The sequence below is a fragment of the Cebus imitator genome, unplaced genomic scaffold (assembly GCF_001604975.1).
Source record: "Cebus imitator isolate Cc_AM_T3 unplaced genomic scaffold, Cebus_imitator-1.0 Scaffold376, whole genome shotgun sequence".
Lineage (NCBI taxonomy): Eukaryota > Metazoa > Chordata > Mammalia > Primates > Cebidae > Cebus > Cebus imitator.
The window spans coordinates 625126-642612 of record NW_016107691.1 but is presented as its reverse complement, the minus strand read 5'-3'; the positions used below and the strand labels follow the sequence as shown (position 1 = coordinate 642612).

At 40.2% G+C, this 17487-nt stretch overlaps 1 pseudogene; it reads right to left on the bottom strand.

The window, feature by feature from the left end:
• Positions 1–2480: 2480 nt before the first annotated feature.
• Positions 2481–2599, bottom strand: LOC119468097 (annotated as a pseudogene).
• Positions 2600–17487: the final 14888 nt, after the last annotated feature.

Here is a 17487-nt window from a genome sequence, read left to right as displayed (position 1 = left end):
TAGAACGCTTCTGCCTGGTTGTTTTTGTTACCTTTAGCATGTGTCTCAATCTGTATGTGTGTCCTGTTAACATTTGAGTTTGTGTCTGTATGTACATACTTATCAGGGTTCTGGGATTGTTTTAAGACTTTGGTAATCTATGGACTCTTTCTTATAGGATAAGCTTGTGAACAAAAGGAGGTGCTTGTTCAGCCTCAGAAAATTACAGGCTAGATTGGAATTTGCTCTGATATTCCAAGGCCACCCCCTCCGTCAATGCCTCCTTTCTATTCCCACCCCAACAACGCATGCTACGTTCTGATTGCTCCCAAACCCTACCCAGATCATTTTCCCACAGAGATAGGGTTCTGTTGAGGGATGATTGAGACCATTCCACACCTGTCCTTTGAATGAGTGGAAGATGAGGTGTCACCAGAGCAGAGGGCTTTGTTCCTCATCCCTGCTCCCCTTCTGTTATTAAAGAATTGCAGTTCTGGCCTCAATTCTTTCATGTTTACCCGTCTGGAGGTCTGCTTTCTATCCTTTTAGGCAAATTTCAGAATGGGGCTCAGGGACTGAACTTTTGGAGAAAGGCCTGCCTCCTTCAGAGAAAGTCTGTGGTTAGGTTGGTGCAAAAGTAATTGCAGTTTTTGCCATTGAAAGTAATGAGATCTAATAATGAGAAATTGAACTTTTCAGCAATGCTTGTAGGCTGCCTTAGAAACTCAGCCCTACTCCTGTGTTCTAATGAGAGGGCAGGGATACTTCCTTAGGCAGGCCTCTGATTCATTTATTCAGCAAATATTTGTGAAATACCTATCCTGCATAGCTCCAGCTCTAGGAGTAGAATTCTTCTTTGCCAGACTCTTCCCTTGGACAGGATCCTTTGGGAGACAATGGCTAGGAGTGACTTGTGGTAGGAATTGCAAACCAGGCTATGAGGGAGACCAGTAAACTTCAATACCCTACAGGAAATGTAGAACTCTGTGCAGTTCCTTAATCCCCAAAGATAAGACTGTCTGGAGGTCATGGTTCCGCTTTTGTTTCTGTTGTTGATTTCAAGCTGGCTACCCCATGATTGGCAAAACCTGTGGATTCTACCTTCCCTTTCTTCACTTTCTTTTTCCTATACTTCAACGCCATTTTCTGAAACTACTCAGGAGCAGCAGTACATGAACCACAAGGTGCTTCTATGGACGGCAGCCACCCAGAGTCTGAATCCTGCCCTTCACTTCTGTTAATGCAGGGTTGAAAGTGGCTTTTTCTGAGTCATCCTCCTTAAGAGTCAGAAACATACACACTTGGGAGAGAAGACACCTTGGTTCTGGCTGAATCCTTGCTGCAGAGCCAGAAAAATGTCCCTTTTCTAGCTATTGAAGAGTTACATGTGAACAATCTTTAAGGCCCTTCTACTCTGACATTCTATGATTACTTTTAAAAATGATTACGTCAAGCCACTTCATTCTGCATTATCAAGTGCTAGGGACAACGTGGAATAGATGTACTCTCTGAGAACTAAAGTTCCTGTCATTTACTTATAGATTTGAAAAGGAAAGGAGTTGACATTTATTAAATGTACTATGAGCCAGGCACTCTCTTATGTTGTCCATTATTTCAATAATAATTCATAACCTGAAGAAATTTGGGGAGGATAAAGTGAGTGTTTATGTGAAGCAGAGTACAATGCCTGACAGGAAGTCTGCACTCAGTAAATGTCATTCTCTGGGCTCCTCCTTCAGCTCCTCTTCCCCAACTCCCACCATTTAAAAAGATAAAGAAACAGATGCTCAGAGGGATTACATAGCTGCCCAAAGTTACCCAGATTTTCAGCTCCAGGGGCCATGTGTATCCGTTATATTACGCTGCCTCTGTGGTGTGAAGTCTATAATTATTGCCCTTGTGGACCTGCTCCAAGCAGGGCTTCCTTGGAAGGCTCCTACTTTCTGACCCAGTTCCTCTTTGAGATCCAGGCCTGTGTTTGGGACGTGGTCATCCAGAGATCTCAGGTGAAGCACACATTTCCCTTTGTAGTATTATAACTGGTCCCACAGAGCATGAGCCCTCCAGGTAGACATCGTTAACTTCAGACTCTCATTCTTGCCCAACCATTCCTTAGGGCAGTTCTCTGCTTACCTAGGCAAGGATTCTCTGGAACCTCTGCCCTCCAGCTCTGTTCCCCTGACACAGATATGGGAAGATGGCCATATGGGGGAAGAGCCAAGGGGCCATTTTCAAATAATAGAAAAGGTAAGTTTGCTTGCTCAGGACTGAATTCAGAAAATCATATCCGTGGCTGGCAGAATATTGAGCACTGGAGCAAGAATGGAGGGTATGGGAGTAGCTACAAGCAGAGATGAGAATAAACACTGACCCTAGCGAAGGAAGGAAGGAGGTAGGTTGGTGGTTGCCTACTGAGAGTTATTTTCATTGGCCTACATGTTAGTAGGGTTGAATAGGGAAATTGCTGAGCCAAATGACAGAAGACTGATTTTTTTTTTTCAAGCCTACAGCACCCTGTATTCCCAGGCGGTCTCCCATCCAAGTACTAACCAGGCCCGACTCTGCTTAGCTTCCAAGATCAGACAAGCTCGGGTGCGTTCAGGGTGGGATGGCTGTAGACCAGAAGACTGATTTTAAAGGCAACTTCATGACTTAAAGATAATCTTCTTATGAAATCATTAAGTCGATTTGTTCTACAGTAGGCTTTCCTGTGTTGCCCTTTATTTAGCAGAAGGTGCCACGGAGTTATATTTTTAGTAGTAAAGGTGATTTTGCATGGAACATGTCTCACTCTGGTCTAGTACCCAGTGTGCATAGAATAATCCTGGGTTTAGAATGGCATCAGGGTATCTTTTGTATGAGATTAGGCAGGTGGTTCAGAAATTCTGTTTCATGGTAGCTAGACTTGATGGTTCCTTCCATCTCCAGGGTTACCAGCATTTTTTAGCTCTCTTTCTTTCTCCTCCTACCCTCAGCCACACTCTCCCCACTTCCTCCTTACACAGGATACTTTCTCTCCCAGGCCACAGAGGGCAGCCCACCTAACAGAACCCTAGTGCTGGGGACCAACAATCTGGGCCTCCTAGTGGTGTACGTGATGATCCAAAATATATTGCTTTGCATACAGAAAAACATAATTTGCCTTCTAGAAGTAGCACAATATTCTGGAAAGAGTGCAGGCTTTGAAGACAGACAAACATAATTTTCAGTTCAGATTCTGCCATTTCCTAGCTCTATGATGCTGAACACATCAGTCAAACCTCCTTGAGCTCCATTTTCCTCATCTGCAAAATTGGGATTATCCTGGTTCTCATCTGCTAGAGGTGTTGTGAAGATTTACTGAGACAATTTATGGAAAGAATTTAGCTCAGTGCTTGGCACAGAGTATGTGTTGAATGAATGAATGAGTGCATATTGGTGTTATTCTTTCCTTCCATCCCTATGATGAAGTGCTGTTAAAAGGCTTCTGCTATTGTTTAATTAAGTGGTAAGAGCATGGATATAGAATTCAGTCAACTCATGGTCTGCTGTGTGATCTTAGTTAGTAGTTTAAAAATTCTCTGACCCTCAGTCTCTTTATGCATGAAATCTGGATAACAAGGCCAAGTGTGCAGGGCTGTTGTAAAGATTAAAGGAAATAATGTATTTGATAGCACAGGACCTGGAATGATTGATCGATTCGGTGGTGAGTGATTGATAATGCTAGGTCCTTTACACTGCCTTCTCCTAGGCACTTTCATGTAAGCTTATTTAGTTCTCATAACAACCATGTGAAATACGTATCATTATCATAATGAGATAATGTATGTGGAAGGCATCCAGTACAATATGATACAGGTGGTCAGTAAGTGTTTGTTTCTTTCCCTTTCTTTTTCTTCATTAAGCCAATTATTATCATGCCAACAATCATGCTTTTGCATGAACTATGTAAATATTTTAAAGAACGAGGTGCTAGTCTTATATTGTTATCAATTTATAAGGCAGTCTGGACTTCTGGCTTATAAACAAAAGTATGTTGGTTTTAATAAGATAACAAAAGATTACAGACTTTATAGGTATAAATTGCTACCCTAATTCCTGCTTTATTATAGTGAGTTATGAATAGATAAATTTGATATTTCAGAATGTAGCAGTCATTAAGAAAGCATTTTCATATAAATTATAGTTTTACATAATAATGCCATGCTTTCCTTAGCATCTGAAAGTACTCTTCTTTACTTACCATGAGAAGGAGAAAATTTTGGATCTATATTTGTAGAACTGGGGATTAGATAGGGTTGAGTTCTTTGGACTTGAAACTGATCTCTTACCTCGTTTCATACCTTACCCTCTATTATCGTCCATGTTGTGTATTAGAATATGATTTAGAGAGGGCCAAAGAATGGGTAATATTTGCGGGACAGAAAGCTTTACGGTGAAGAGAAATCTCATCTGATCTATGAACAAGTTATTTCACATTCCTTTTCCTCAGTTTCATCATCTGCAAAATAAATAGAATATTAACATTTACCTGATGAGGTTGTTTTGAAGATTAAATAGATAAGTTATGAATAAAGAAGTTAATCCATCTAAAGTCTTTATCATAAAATTCACCATGTAGTGAAGACTCAATAAATGTTAAGAGCTGGCAGTGCTATAACCACCACCACCACCACTACTGCCACTACAATGATAATGATATGACTGTTATCTTCAAACACTACAGAATGGTTAAGGAATTGGATATTCTGTCTCATGAAGTACTTCCATTCTCTGAAGGGTGGGCTGAGAACTTTCTTAATTTCAACTCCCTTTTTAAAATCCTTCCAAGGGCTCTGTGTCCATATTGCTTGAGTTACCATGGAAAGTCTGGGATCAAAGCTGGTTCTTGGTACACTAAGGCTCTTTGGGGGTCATAGGTGGATCATTCGTAGAAGATGTAGGAAACTGGGCTGAATGTTATTTGAATGCAGAAAAGCCCTTGAAAATTTTTGCAATTTGAATTGTGATAGTTTCTATTTTAATTTTTCCTTATTCTCACCAAGTGAGCTTTCTTAGTTTTGTTGAGTCTCAGCTGATCAGAATTTTACAAGAAACTTAAATAAACCAGACGGTTATATAGGTTTTATCTAGGTGTCATGCATATTCAAGGAAGTAGGGAGAAGGGAATACAAATAGGTTTATTGAATTCTCTTTTTTGAAAAAAACTGACCAGTTGCTTGGCTGCTCTGAAAACTAAATTAATACAGGTAGATCTCCTAAGTGGCATATCGATGGCTCAGGTGGGAACAGTGAACCTGGATGAGTAGTCTGGAAATTTTCAGTAAGTTACAGACCAGTGTGTGAGCATGACTTTACTAACAATAAAAATGGGAGATAATGAAAGCCATGAAATGATGAGTTGTTCAGATCATCTGTGTGAAGGCAGAGGGCTAGACACTAGTGGTCTCTGTGGTTTCTTCTACCTCCAGGACCTTAGGATTTTAGAATGTCTTACTCTAGTACCAATCTTTCTTTAGATGGTTTTCTTAGAAACACCCACTTTCCTTCTTCTTTCCATGCCTTATATTGTTTATATTCTTCCTTCCCAAAATATTTTATTGAATGCACACTAAATGCCTAAGCACTGTTCTAGGCATTGGAGCACAGAATAATCAAGACAAATGCTCCTCAACTCTCATGGGCTTGGCGATTTCTAATATTCTGGGATGCCCCTAGTCTGATGGTAGGAAAAAGATGGCTCCTCGGTCATGGTTTAACTTTATCTTACATATACGCAATTTCTTATAAGTGAGTTTCCCCCACTTTTCTTTGACCTGCAGATTTTGAAATCTTGGTCAAAAGAAAAATCTTTTAGAATACAAATGATCAGGTTGAGATGACATACAAGTGAGGCTGAGGTGCCTCTGATACAGCCTCATAGCTTTAGCAGCTCAAGGTCTCTTCTGCTTGCTATGCTCACCTGGATTATAGAGAGGGTGTGAGGTGTGTATAATTAAAATAAGCCATCAAGCAAACAACCAAACAGGATCACAAGGAAAAACAAAATTCAAACCAAACTGAAAGATAAAAAGAAAATAAACACACAAAATTCCTCTTTCCAGTGGGCCCCACAGAGGTTTCTTTCTTTGTCTTTGAAGGGCTCAGTCCGTTTTTCTTTTAGTAATCTGATTTGATATTGAGGCTGCAGCATTAACACCTGGTAATTAAATAAATGGTCAATCCATTAGCTTTGTCTAAAAGGGAATTTAGGATCAGGCTGTCTGATCCCTACCAGCCCCTTCCCCTGCAAAAACAATCAAAAACAAAAAAAGAAGAGAAAAGCTTCATCTTGTCATCAGTTGCTGACACTGGCTCCCAAAAGGGAAGGTATTTGTGAAATACCCTCCTAGAAGAATAGAAGAACAAAGTCAGGTGTTCCGTCGGTGTAGACTGGAAGCAAGCCTCAGCATGCTGGGACTCAAGGCACGCTGGTGCCATGGGCAGGAGTTGGAAACTCCAGGCTGTCGTGCTTAAGAAAAAGAAAATTTATGATAACGTTTCATCCTCTCATTCATGAGTACATCAAAAGCGTATTAAGCGCTGACTAGATTTGGGACTAAAAGAGTAAACCCAAGCATCTTCTTTCACTTTTCTGGACTCAACAAACATAATTTCCATATGTTAACAACCACCAAAAGGGACCATAGCCATCAGTCAAATAAACAATAATGTGGAGAACAGAAATGTGAGTCCACTGATCTCATACTTTTCCTGTTCTTTAAGATCTTCTCAACTGACTGACTGATTTTTTTTCGTTTTTTAGCCCAGAGAAGAGAAAACCTAGATGTAGGGGTAGAATGGGACCACAATATCACTCTTCAATTATCTGAAAGGCTACATGTAGAAAAAGAGTTAGATCTATGTTATATAAAATCAATGAGAAGGGCAGGGATGAATAAGCAGAAATTAAAGAAATTCTGATTTTGGTTTATTTCTAATAATCAGAGCTCATCAAATGGGGAATATGTGGCCTTGGCAGCTGATAATGAGAACAATAATAATAGTGATGGTTGTTATTTTTTATGTATTTGGTATAGGACTTTAATTTTTAAAAATATTGTGTCTCATTTAATCCTCAATGCTCATTTTGTACATCAGTCAAGGTAGATATCATTCTCCAATTTTAGAAATGACGAAAATTTGTCTCAGAGAGGTTAAGCATGTCACTTCAGGTCACACAGCTAATATGAGATAAGCTGGAATTCAAATCAATACCTGTTGATTGGTTCTGAGGGAGTGATTGAGGAAAGACTCCTTTCCTTGGCTTGTTTCAACGTGTAAAGACACTGCCTTCAGATAGGAAGAATCAAATGGCAGCTCAGACTTCCAGTGAAGCAAGAAACATTTACCAGGCCACAGGCCAGTGTAGAACTGTGCTCTGCAAGCCAATCTGGATGAAAGTGAACTATTTTATTTATTGCCATTTCTATTTTAAGGTTGTGTTCTCTGATTTCAACGTAAAAATGTGGGTCTGGGCTGGTGGAGGGCATCATGTATACCATTCTCTGTCCATCACAGCTACGGTCACACTGTCTCCTGTGTACACTGATGTATGCTTGTGTGCACATATCAAATTCCTTTCCCAGGCCTGCAAACACAAACCAGTCTCACAATTTGCCTAAGACAGGGAAGGTTGCAAAAAGAAGCATATTTTACCATTTCCTGCATAAAAACAAGCAACAGAATTAATTCATTTGTTTGACTTGCCCATTTTCCCAGCAGTTTTCTCAGCATGGGGAAGACAAATTCCTCGCAAGGGAGGACTGTATGTGTGTGTGAGTACGTGTATGAGACCCGCCCTATAGCAAGCACTGTTCTAAAGCTTGCCCTTTTCTCTTAAAATGTTTTTCAAAATTCTGCCTGATAATTATGGATTGTATCTGGAGGCCCACTCGCTAAAAGCAGGTTGAGTCATAAGCAGGTTGTAAGAGTCCAGGAGACCTGCGGTGATGACTAAGAGAGTCATTATTTGATGAAAAGAGAAAAAAAATAGGTATTGGTTTGAATGGAAGGCTGGGGGAGCATGAAGAACTTCTTGAGCAGGGGAAAAAAAACCCACTTGGAAGCTGGCTGGCAGGGTGAGTGGGGACCGGAGAAAACCGGTCTTGTGCGGTAAGACTTGCTGCTGCATTTTAATCACATCTCCATGTGACTGTTTTTTTTTTTTCTTCCTCTTTTTGTTTTTCCATCAAGAAAGAAAGGACACAGAGAGAATTCAGCAGTAACCTAGCTCTTTAAACTTTGTACTATACTCTGCCCTCTTGCACAATTTAAAATTGACACCTAGAATTTGTATCATAAATTCAAATAGATGCAAATATAGCATATTCTGTCACCCTGTAAATACTGAGATTAAAATTCAACTCTTACATGACTCTTTTAACTTCTTCAGTGGATTCTAAGTACTACAGTATTTTGATATCCATTGTCACCCATTAAAATACTAATGCACAAGATCTCTAACAGTTGGATATTTAACACCATTACCTTTCTTGCTTAAACTCACATTCCCATTCACTTGCCCCTCGGACTTTCATCCTAACATCTTTCACATTTTTATATGTAAAAGTCTTTATCTTGCTCATCCTATTATGTATCTCAATAAAAATATGTATATAAAATGAAATTTTAAACCAAATTTTTCTGTGACCAGAAGTCTCCAAAGTGTTAAAATAAATAAGTAAATAAATAAAAAAGTGTTACACAGCCTGAAAGTGACAGAGTAGTAGTTAGAATCTAGGACTATGCTCTGACTTCCAGATCTCATCCACTCTGCTCTGCTCTACTCTGGGACCTCAGAGAAGAAAGCGAGTACAGCCATGCTAAGATTCAAGATGTCTGATAGGTAGTCCTTCCTCTTATAAAGTAGGAGGAAGGTAATTGTGAAAGGAGAGGAGAGAAGAGAGGAACCAGAATGACTCCCTAAACTCAAGCAAATATTGCCATATTTCCCCTGGTGGGGCAGCGGGGAGGCAAAATCACCCTCAGCTGAGGACCACTGATCTTTGGCTATGCATACCCTAGTTTGAACATTGATTCCTTATCTATCTTATTAGGAACATGAGGAAGGCCCAAATCAGTCAAATGTATTCTTTGCACTTTATTCAGGAAAAGGGCAAAATCTGGTTGTTTGTTTAAATTCTCTTTCCAGGCCAAGTGCAGTGGCTCATGCCTGTAATCCCAGCACTTTGGGAGGCCAAGGAGTGTGGATCACCTGAGGTCAGGAGTTTGAGGCCAGCCTGGCCAACATGACAAAACCCTGTCTCTACTAAAAATACAAAAATGAGCTGGGTGTGGTGGTGTGTGCCTGTAGTCCCAGCTACTCGAGACGCTGAGGCAGGAGAAATGCTTAATCCTGGGAGGCGGTGGTTGCAGTGAGCCTAGATTGTGCCACTGCACTCCAGCCTGGGCAACAGAGTGAGACTCTGTCTCAAAAAAAATTAAATAAATAAATAAATAAATTTTCTTTGCACATGAGTGGAGAGAGGGGGTCGTTGAAATCATCTCAAAGGTTTTTGGGCCTGATGAAATATTGAACCTCAAGGGAGCTAAGATTAGATTTACACACGCCAGGGAAAGGGGAGAATTGAGAAGAGGAATGAAGTCACAAACAACAAAAATCAAAATGAAAGCTGCCATTTATTTTGTGTTGATTGCTCTGTTCAGTGCTTTACATGGAGAATCTTGTTGAATCATCATAATAACCTAGGAGGTAGTTGTAATCATTTGTTAGGGTGCAAGTTAGGTTGCTGTAACCAAAAGACTAAAAACTTTCAGTGACTTAGATAAAATAGAAATATATTTGTTTCCATGAAAGGGCCAGGTAGACTCTTCAGGGTTATTGTGGCCTCCAGGCTGCTTCTGTGCTGTTGCTCTGCAATTTTCAATCCCCAGCTTCTATCACATGGTCCCAGAAGGCAACTCTGGGTTCTGCTATCATATCTGCATTCCAGCCAGTTGAAAAGATGAAAAGGGGAAGGTGAGAATATATGCTTTTCTTCTAAGGGCACAATCTAAAAGTTACAAACCTCATTCAATTTATACCCTATAGGCTTGACCCACCTTGTAAAAGTAATGTGGACTTTAGCCAAGCAGCCATGTATTCAGCTACAGGGGCAGGTAAGCTACACACTGAGGTCCCACAACCTCTTTCTAGTAAATGAAATTTTAATGGAACATAGCCACTTCAATTCTATGTATCATCTATGCTGCTTTCTCAAAACAATGGCATTCTTGAATAGTTGTGACAAAGACTAGGTCACAATGGTCCACAGAGCTTAAAATATTACTCTCTGGTCTTTAAGAAAAAGTTTGTCAATCTCTTATAGAGCAGAAAAAGGGAATAGATGTTTAGAGACACCTAAGGGGCCCTGTCAAGATTCTTATTTAACAAATGAGGAAACAGAAGCACATAGAGGTCCAATAAATGGCCCCAAGGTCACATATGGATAAGTGGCAGAGCTGAGATCTGAATGTGGTTCTGCTTGGCTCCAAAGGCAAAGCACTGTTCACTACATCATACTGCGTCACGAATTCATATAGCAAATATTTATTATGTCTATTCCGTACCATGCAATGTTGTAGGTGCTGAGGATTCCATGGTGAATAAAAGAGAGGAAATCTGTGCTCTCATGAAGCCTTCATTAAAGGAAACAGGCCATAGAAATAATTAAATAAAATATATTATACCTCAGAGGTGATACATGTTATAAATAAAAATGTATCAGGAAAGAAGGGAAGACAGTGACAGAGTGGGGTAGGGATTCACTTTTAAAAGAAATGGGTAATTACGGCCTCAATATTAGAGAAACCAAGGAGAATGGGTCTGAGCCAAAGCTCTTGAGGAGGAGGCAGGAGCCTGTGTTAAGAACACCCAGTAAAAACCCAGAGTTTCCCCTCAAAAGAGAAGTTGAACCAAAGGTCAGGAGCTGTACAGGAACTGGAGCCAAAAGAACAAAGAGAGCAGTGTGGGTGCCCATGGCTTGTGTGTGGTGTGGACACTGTGGTAATTGGTACAAAGTGGGTGTGTAGGAAGAAAGCTTGCATGAAGGTACACAACTACACAGAAGAGTTTGCCTTTAACACTTTTAGACAGAATCCTAAAGACTCTTTGCATACAAAGAAAACATGCATGCACAGACATGTATAGGTACAATACTGTATAATACATTATACAGGTAAAAACAATGATAGCAGGCAGTAAGTCAGTGCGACCGATGGAAAGATCATGACTGTGGCAGTCCCATGGAACTGTAAATCTCAGCTGTGCCGCATTCTGATTTGATGACTTGAGGCAAATTGTTGGTACTGTTTTGAGTCACAATTTATTGAATGTTTTCTATGTGGCAGGCACTTTATATACATGATCTCATATTTACATAACTCTATAGACAGATGCTAGCAATATCTTCAACTATCTTCAAGTTAAATTAAGTGGTAAAATTAAGTGGTAATAGGTGACGGTCAAAAAGTAATGAGAAATGTACAATTTTCTTCCTGTCCACTTATATTTCTTTATTTTATTAAGTACAGTGATTAAAAATCTTGGTTAATGCTTCCGTGGGTTTGTTTTTATTAAAAATTTTTTATTTTGTAAACAAGAATATTTAATGCTTATCTAGTACTTACCGTGTGTCAGACACCATTCTAATTACTTTACATGTACTTCTCAAAACAAAACTGTTAGGAAATACTCTTATGTGCGTCATTTTTTTTTTCTCAGATGAGAAAACAGAGGCACAGAGAGGTTAAACAATTTACCCAAGGTCACACAGCCAGTAAACACAGAGACTGAGATTTGACCCCAGGTAGTCTGGCTCTGGAGTTCATGTATTTAATCATTACACTACATTGCCTTACAAGAGAGACCAATAACCATATTGAATCAAAAACCATGCTAGCTTCTCTTTCACTGCTGCTGATGCATGTGGAAAGCCTGGTTATTTGTACTTTGTGATCTAACCCAAGGTCACTACCTCTTTAGTGTCAGCACATCTGAAATACAGACCAAGTCCCATGGAGTGAATATTCCACTTCTGGAAGACTAAACTGGGAAACCCAAATTTAAAAAGTGATAGCAAAGATGACAGTATGTGTGCTCTTTGTAAGTGTGACTACCTATAAATGTGTGTTGCATGTGTGTGTTTAGATGTGTACATGTGAGTCTAACCAGTAGTTTTAGATGTCAGTTGCTAGCCTTTCTCCCCAGGAGCCTAAAATCCAACTTTTTATGGGGCAAGATTTAGAAATAAGAAACTCTTGTTTTGTTTCAGGATATATACCTGGTTTTCCAGAATCTACTTTCTCTCTAGAGACCATTGTTCTGCTTCCTTGGGCATGTAACTACCAAACAAGCATGGATGCTCCAGTAACATCAATGAAATGATTCTCTGCTTCAGTCCTAGCATATCAGCTCTCATTTCATGCTCTGATCAAGAAGGCCAAACGTAATTTTCTGTCTGGCTTGCCTCTTCTTTGAATTGTCAGCGTTTAGTAAGGATTTTCTGTGGAAATTTCTCCCGTCCAAAATGGCATAGAAGATTCCAAACATGGGCTCTGCACGTCTCTTTTGATTGTGAATTTTGGGACCTCAACTTGTTACCAGTATGACTGTAATCTAGATGGTTACTTTAGGGATGAGGTTAGATTTTTCACTGAGCCATTCCTTCTTCCATTTACTCCCCTCATCCCTATTCTACACCCTGACCAGATGACAGGTTAAGCTGACTTCTAGAAACAGTTTTCTGAGGAATAATTTAACTGGCTCTGATGAGGACCAGTCCCCAAGAAAAGCCGTCATCAGCACAGTGTTGTAATCCCTGATAGAACTAGACTATGTGGAAAATCTAAGTGGTAGAGTGAGCTGACATACTAGTATGAAGAAGCTGACACTTATCAGTAACTAATGACTTCTGTGGGGCCAGAAAATACCACTACGGTGGTGACCGAGTTTATCATACTGGGGTTTGGAGACCTCAAGGAATTAAGTCCCTTGTTCTTTCTGGTGTTTGGGGTTATCTATGTAGCCATCTTTTCTGGGAATCTTCGCCTGATGGTCCTGGTGAGCACTCGATGGAGACGTCACACTCCAGTGTTTTTTGGTGAACCTCTCATGCCTGGAGATCTGTTATACAACCAACATTGTGCCCAGGATGCTGGTGGACCTGTTGATGGAAAACATAGTGATGTCTATGGTAGGTTGTATTATTCAGGTCTACTTATTTGAGGTCCTGGGCAGCACTGAATGTTATCTACTGGCAATGATGTCATATGACTGGTACCCAGCTATCCGTCAGCCCATGTGTTATTCAAAACTAATGCATGGAACCATGTGTGTGGGGCTAATAAGTGGCTCATGAACAGTGGAAGCTGCACACCAGGCTGCTATGGTATCCAACTGGACCTTCTATGGTGACAATGAGGTTAACCATTTATTCTGTGACTTGAAACCTCTGCAGAAGCTCTCCTGCTCAGAGCCCTATCTGGTCAACCTGGCCTGCAAGAGTCTAACAGCTCTGTTGGCCCCAGCTTCCTTTGGACTAACCCTAGCCTCCTACTGGAGGATTTTTTTCAATGGTCTTGCATATACCTTCCATGACTAGGAGGTAGAAGGCATTTTGCACTTGCTCCTCTTCTCTAGTGATTGTGATCTTGTTCTATGGGATCTTGATCCTGGCCTATGCTGTGCTCTTGACAGCTTTCAACAAAACCTTCTCCTTGCTCTACACCATTGCTGCTCCCATGTGTAATCCCCTTATCTACAGCCTCAAACATGAAGATGTCAAGGAGTCTGTGAGGAAGCTGAGGATTTGATCCTACAATGATGAGGTTCATACAACTGACAAAAAGGATGGCAATCTGGAGGTCAAGGCAACGTTTTCATTCTCAAGAAACTTCCGATCAGATTAGGAAAACACAGGATAGATTATAATTTTTATGACCCCAAATATTGGATAATTGCCAAATATTCTGAATTTTTAAATATATATTTTATTGCATTTTAGGTTTTGGGGTACATGTGAAGAACATGCAAGATTGTTGCATAGGTATCCTCATCCCCTTTATCTGGCATTTCTCCCCATGTTATCCATCCCCAACTCCCCACCCTCCACTGTCCCTCTCCTAGTTCCCCCCCACAGACCCCAGTATGTGATGCTCTCCTCCCTCTGTTCATGTGTTCTCATTGTTCAACACCCGCCTATCAGTGAGAACATGCAGTGTTTGATTTTCTGTTCTTGTGTCAGTTTGCTGAGAATGATGGTTTCCAGGACTTAGAAATAGAAATTCCATTTGACCAAATATTCTGATTTTAGGGGAAGAGTTGGTACTAGTCTCCTTGAAATAATCTAGTTTTTCTTCAGCATATTTACATTGCAAGATGGGAGAAGTACTTTTTAGTTGGTGGGAGGGAAACCATTCTGGGGTAGATAATAAATAATTGCTGTGCACAATCCCCAAAAGGTGCAATCTGGGACGTAAGGATTGGCAGGTATACTTTAGTTGTGTTCAGTTTCCTTTTCTAAAAAAATAAATCAGACTTGGAGGTCCTAGAAGTGGAGGAGGAGTGGTAACTGTGTTACCCGCATAAGAGAGGAGAGCTCCCTGAATAAATAGTCCATATTTATTTCCTTCACTGTCTAGGCTACAGTTCTGGCTATGAGGCTATGATAACAATACTGCACTTCTACTTGACCTGAGATTAAAAAGATAAAAATTGAATCTAATAGAACATATGGAAACCTGCTAGCAGACTAGTTTTGGAGAAATGTGCATTAAGCACTTATAGCAATTTGCTAGAAATGTGGCTTGCCTCAAGGCACTTTTTTCAAGATTGCAGGTTTTTTTCTAGCATTTACAGCTACCCACTGCATTTTCATTTACTTCTTTCTGTTCTCCTACCAGGTCCTTTTTCTGCTGTGTACCTGAGTTTACCTCACTGGCATCACTTGTGCTTCTGTTTCTTATTTTCCTGTTACCAGCTACCTAACATTATCAACTGATTATTCAAGCTACACTCCAAGAGAGAGTAAAAGTAAAAAGATTCTGCTCTGAAAACGAGATAATACCCTTATTCATTTATTCAAGCAAAAATACTTATTGAGAGCCTAATGTTATTCAATGATTGCGCTAGATGCTAGGAAGAGAATAGCGAACAACATAGAAACAGCTTCCAACTTCAAAAATGGTACAATCTGGTGGCCTTGGTGTTTCAATTGCTCAGAATTTATATTTTTACATTGTTTACATAATATGTAGATCTTGAAAGAATCACTTCTAATGAGAATCTCTCCGTGTCAAATCCTAATATTGTTATTTACTTTAATTTTAAGAGTAGCTATAATAGTTAATGTGAAACAGTCTTATGTAAAGACCTAAGAAATCTTTTAGTAGAACATATAAACAAAAGGAAATGCTCAGAATGCCCCTTGTTGAGTAAACTCACCCTGTTTTGTCCTTTAAGATTCAACTCCAGGCCGAACGCGGTGGCTCACGCCTGTAATCCCAGCAGCTTGGGAGGTCGAGGTGGGCAGATCACGAGGTCAAGAGATCGAGACCATCCTGGCCAATATGGTGAAACCCCGTCTCTACTAAAAATGCGAAAAATAGCTGGGCGTGGTGGCATGCGCCTGTATTCCCAGCTACTCGGGAGGCTGAGGCAGGAGAATTCCTTGAACCTGGGAGGCGGAAGTTGCAGTGAGCTCATATCGCACCACTGCCCTTCAACCTGGCGCATGGCGACAAATTGAGACTCTGTCTCAAAAGAAAAAAAGATTCAACTCCAGTTCTACCTTCTCTTGGAACCTTCCATGACTATCCTACTCATGTCATTTCTCCCCCTGAGAAGTGCTTTATTTCTCTTCATTTGACATGTAGGATGCACTGCCCTGCACTTCTTACGTATGTGTCTTGTCTTCTCATTAGATTGTAAACCCTTAAAGGACAGAGGCAGAAAGTAATTTCTAGCTGTATCCTTAAGCACCCAGAAGAGTTCCTGGGCATATAGTCCATTGTAATACCTATCTTCACAGGATAAAATCCAAGATTCTCAGCATGGAATTCAAGGCCTTCTATGACTCTGTTCTTGCCCCTTTCTCCAGTCTTATCTCCCACCAGGCTGCATCTAACAATTTGCCACATCATACCCTGTGCATCTTTATTCATCCCCTTTGCCTGAAAATTTCTGTTCACATTTATATTTCACCTGGCTAATGCCCCTTCACCTTTTAATACTCAGATCCATCATCATCCTCTCCAGGAGGACTTGCTTGACTGTTTCCTTCCATCCAATACATAGCAGCAAATAGTGTTTTTCTATGTCTCTATGGGATTCATTGTGGATGTAGTTTAATAAGTTATTATTTTATCTGGTTGTTTGTCAGTGTCTTCAGTGCCTAGAAGAATGCTTGGGATGCGGAAGCCACTCAATAAATATTTCTTGAGTGAATGGCTGAACTGGTTACATGTCTTCCTCCCTCAGCTATTGTTATTTCCTTGTCATCAAGTACCACGTATATCCTGACAATCCCTCAATAATTTAATACTGTGATAAATGTTATGAAGGAAAAGCATAGGAAGGCACACAACAAGGGTATCTAATTTGGTTTGGGTTGGGAGTATCAGAGAAGGCTTATCTGAAGCTATGGCATTTGAACAGAGAACCAAAAGATAAACAGAAATAAGCCAGGCAAAGATAGGTTATAAGGTAAAAGGGCTTTCAGTGGTGGGACCAGCTAGCAACAAGGTCTGATGTGGTAAAGTTCTTAGAATGATTGGGAACAGAGGAAATGCTAGGATGGTTAGAATGCAGTGATCAAGGGAGAAAGTATCATAGATGGGACTGAGAAGGTAGGCAGGAGCCAGATAATGCAAGACGTCACTAGATTTCTTTGTGAGATTGGAATTCTTGAACAATTATATCGAGTCACATGATCCATTTTATGTTTTAAGATCACTCAGATTGCTACATGGAGAACAACTGTCAATGGGACTGGAGGGATAATTGACGTTGAGAAATCAATTAGGACACTATTACAATGTTATCAGGGAGAAATGATGTTGGTGTGGACTAAGAGAGTAGTGGCAATGATGGACAGAAATGAATTGAAGTTGATATATTCAGAGATAGAATTTTGGTGATGGATTATAGAAGGAGGCATCAATAATAACATTCCGGTTACTAGTTTGTGAACTGAATATGTGCTTACACCATTCACAGGGATGGGAAACTCCTGGGATAGGGCCCGATTTGGGGGATAGGAGTACTGATCACATCAATTTTGTGCAAGAGTGTTCTGATATGGCAGTGGCTGTCAAGTAGGTAGCTAAATATACTGATCTGGAATTCAGAAGAGATATCTGGGCTAGAAATACAAATTTAGATGCCATCAGCATGTCGGTTGCATTTAAAAGCATGAGAGTAGGTAAAATCATGTAGAGGAACAGTCTAGAGGGAGAAAAGAACCCAGAATGGAGCCCTGAGAATTCCTC